We start from the raw sequence: 4,724 nt of genomic DNA, 5'->3' as shown, positions 1-4,724 counted from the left end.
CAAAAATCTAATTATGAACTAGATTTTGCCATATTAAAAAAACACACACACATATATATACAGAGAGAGAGAGAGAGAGAGAGAGTAATTACAAATATTTAGTAAATGCCGTATATATATATATATATATATATATATATATATATATATATATATATATATATATATGGTCATTTTCAATTCAATATATATAATATTTATGTATAAATGGGTAATAACGCTGAACTTCCTATATGGTTCATTTTCAGGAAATTAAAACAGTTCGCGCTCACATTTGTACGTAGTATCTATATGTAAGCGCGAACTGTTTTTTTTTCAATTTCCTGAAAATGAACCATTTAGGAAGTTCAGCGGTATTACCCATTTATATATATATATATATATATATAAATATATATATAAATATATATATATATATTTATATACATATATACATATATATGTACACAATTTCACCCTTTTCTTCCATGGTCCCCATTAAGCCTCACATCTATACGCCAGCGGGGGGTCCTTATAGGAGTTATAGATTTATTCTACAGCCAGACTATAGATACTACGTACAAATGTAAGCGCGAACTGTTTTTTATTTCCTGAAAATGAACCATTTATAGGAAGTTCAGCCGCGTTATTACCCATTTATACAATCTTTTAAACTGTCATTTCTTTTATAGGCCTATGTTCTCCTCAGACTTATTTTACATCATAAACCGGGATAAAGAATGATAACAAAAAATGAAGTGACATAATTATTATGTCACTTCATTTTTTTTTTATTAGGGGCACACCCAACTCGTGTTGTTGGCTGCTGGGAGGGGTAAGATAAACATGAACATGCTGGCCCGAATTCACAAAGGTGGTTTTGAAAACCCACGGTTGAGTCCATGGTTTATGTAGATTTCCTGTATAAATTACGCTCAATTTAGCGCGTATCGGGCGCGTGTATAAAAAATGTCCAATTCCGATGCGCGCTTTTGTCACAGTGCGCCAAATTGACGCCTGTTACCATGGTTAGATACGCTATTTTATTCATGAGTCCACTGTTTGAAGAGTGGACTCATGAATAAAAACAGTGGACTCATGAATAAAATAGCGTATCTAACCATGGTAACAGGCGTCAATTTGGCGCACTGTGACAAAAGCGCGCATCGGAATTGGACATTTTTTATACACGCGCCAGATACGCGCTAAATTAAGCGTAATTTATACAGGAAATCTACATAAACCATGGACTCAACCGTGGGTTTTCAAAACCACCTTTGTGAATTCGGGCCGCTAAGTTCTATTTCATCCTGGATATTTTCCCCTCGAGGCCTATCTGTTTCTAAAACTATATTTCAAAGGAATTGTTTCATTCAATTACAATATTGTGTGAAAAGCTTTGCATTTGTTCAGTAATCATATTTGCATCCGTATGATTTCTTTTGTTCTCTTTTTATTTCCTGTAATACATATATGTACGCATATAAGAATAAGTCTACTATACTTTCTTCATTTCCAAGGGGAATCCACACTTTACAAGCTTTGCTTTTTAGTGGATCCCCTCATTTCCATTTATGCTCTATATTATACTGTTTTTTCTGTGTTTTTTTACGAAGTAAGAATGCCCTTCTGTAAAATTGTACTTGATTTGTATTACTTTATATTACTTTGTATTATGTTTTGAATGGAAATGAAATAAAAGAATTGAATTGAATATAGGCCTACATAGGAAATTTTAGAGAGAAAAAAAAACAAAATGAAGGTCGTATCATGCGTATTATACGACGATCGATATTACCATTACGCTCCGTCAGTATTGTATTCCTTGTATCACGATCATATATACTTGTAATATGATTCATAGTAATCATTATGATGTTCGCCCGGGGGGGGGGGGGTGGCAGTCAAATGTATTGCTGTACACCTGCGTGACCAAATTATTTCCAAACACCTCCTAAACGAGTTTTTTTTCTCTGTGTGCAAGTTAACCCCCTAATCAAGTTTTTCGCGGGATTTTATTTTGGCCCCTAGTTATAAAACAAATTGCCGCGTGGACAGAGAGGTGACAAATTTCATGACCGTTTTCCCGTGTCCCGGGAAGACCGTCACGAACACTTTTCAGAAACGAGGAGGAAAAAGACCCGGGGAAAAGCGGGGGAAAAAGCTTGGGGAAAAACATACCCTAAACACGTTTGGCTAGTCTAAAAAAAAACGTAGCTTTGGAAAATACCTTAAATACGTTTGACGCGATTGATTATTGACAAGTCTTTCAAAACCACCTTTAAAAAAAATCGGTGTTTTTGATACCCGTAACGAGTGCACGCATGGCCCACGTCTAAAACTGAAAAAAACCACCCCTAAATGGTTTTTTTTTGTACAGCAATATATTATGCATAATTATGTTCGACCGCAATTTTTTTTTTATGGGGGGATGAGAACACATGCCACCCCCCACCTGAAGCCTTATAGGGGAGTACTAACCCCATGCACTCCTCGATCGTGATCGATACCCATATGGATGCCCGGGGGGGCCACTTACATTGACGAGTGGATACCATGCGCGACCAAAAAAACACGTAAAAAGGATGTCTTTTTCAAGATAGGGTACGTTACGTACGTAACGTGATAAGGGTGTCAAAAACACAAAAATAATGAAAAAAGGGTATCTATTTCGCTAGGAAAGCTACGTGTTTAAGGTCATATTTGGGGGAATGATAAAACAAAATTAAAATGTTTTATAAAGGATGTCCTTTTTGCCCCAACACTACGTGTTTAGAGTCCGATTTGCGCGAGGTGTGGAAGCTGGGGCCGTACTAAACCAAATGGTGTGTAAACTGTAAAGGTAAAACCGACGACCGATGGACTCGTGACATAACAATCAAATATCGCTGTATACTTGTTTAGGGATTCATTTCAGGGAATACTTGCCAAGAGTATCGTTTTGTTTCCAATACTTGTTAAGGGTAGGGTTTCAGACGCCAATACTTGTTAAGGGGTGCATTTTCAGAATTTGGAAAATACGTGTTTAGTGTGCTTTTCGAGACCCCATGGTCGCGCATGGTATCCACTCGTCAATGGAAGTGGCCCCCCCCCCCCGGGTATGGATGAGTCCCTTAATTATGGAAACACCCAAATATGATTAAGATCACCGTGATAATCATCATTACTACAATTATTATTATTATCACTATAATGATGATCATCATCATCCGTATCGTAATATAATATTAATGTATTATGCATGTTTTACTTAAAAAAGATAAAGCTAAGGATCGACTATAAATTGGCTTCTTATGTGGGTTGCTGATAGGGCAGTCAGCTATAGTAGACAATATAATGGTCCATTTATATAGCGCAGCTATTATAATTGCATATACTGATCTTGATTCTTGGTATATTATGACCCCGGCTGTACAGTAGCTGAGCCGCCACGGGCCTATATAGGCGCTAAAGCATTCAAGTTAGGAATAAATCCTACCGGGTACCCATTCACCTCACCTGGGTCGAGTGCAGCACAATGTGCTGGGTAAATTTCTTGCTAAAGGAAAACACGCCACAGGCTGGGATTCGAACCCACTCGTCAGGCCACACATCCTTATAAGTCGAGTGTCGTAACCACTAGAATACGACGCCCACAGTAGGCCTATTGAAGACTTGTGTAATTCATGATTGTGTAACGTAGGCCTACGTGTTGCTGAGGACTTGTACTGGCAGTTGCATATATTTATAATATTTTTTATGCGTATGGAAGAGAAACATAACACAGTGGAGGCAGCAATAATTTTGAAATTTTTTGAAAACTTAAAAAAATATAACTGAATTAAGCTGAATAAGCATCCTACTCAAGCTGTTTTAAAGTAGGCATACCTCAATACAACATTTTCACTCATAAAATTTTACAAATTTTCTCATCCATGCAGTCACTGTTAGCACAAATCTTTCGAGTCATACAACATTCAAAATTTAGCTGGCGCTTCGTGCACGCAGTGGCGGTGCATTGGTTAATAAAATCTGTTTAATTGGATAACAAAGGGGCTAAAAAGGCCAGTGTTTAAGCGCAATATGCACAAATTATTCTTCATGTGATTCAAGTTTTCATTATTTGTTTTAGTGAGATACGCATCCTGCTTACAAAAAAGTGATAAAAATTAAAAAAATATTTTTAAAAAAACTCTCGCGCTACGCCTCGCATCAATAACTATAGTACCCTTCCTATATAAAAAAGTGATTAAAGTTTCATCATCTGCTTTAATCTTCAAAGGGCTCTGCAGCCTATCTCGAAGATGAAACATCAACAAGGAGGCTGCAGTGATCACTTTTTCCTGTCGGTGACTGGTTATATTGATCGACACTTCCTGAATATATGATCAGCATAATGACCTTGTCTAGAATGTTATATGCTCTCTGACTGACCTTCCCGATATATTTATCATCTCACGATATTCAGCTCGCGCTTCACGCTCGCATTACTTATTTGGGGAGATACCTATAATCTCAATCGGTCAGGTCCCTTTTCAAGTCAGTAGGGACTATGATTTTGAAATTTTAACTCGCGCTTCGCGCTCGATTTTGGGAACATCACAGACAAAAAAAAATCATGTCTGCCTTTGTCCCCCCCTAGTTTAAAATCTCGATGCTGCCACTGACATAACATCTTATGGAAGACTGGGGCCCATTTGTAAAATTACAGGATATTTAGTAAATTATAAAATTCCACTGTGAGTTTCGTTTTGAAAAGTGGAAGC

This window comes from Lytechinus pictus, chromosome 6 (genome assembly GCF_037042905.1).
Source record: "Lytechinus pictus isolate F3 Inbred chromosome 6, Lp3.0, whole genome shotgun sequence".
Taxonomy (NCBI): Eukaryota; Metazoa; Echinodermata; class Echinoidea; order Temnopleuroida; family Toxopneustidae; genus Lytechinus; species Lytechinus pictus.
Note: the sequence above shows the minus strand (reverse complement) of the source record.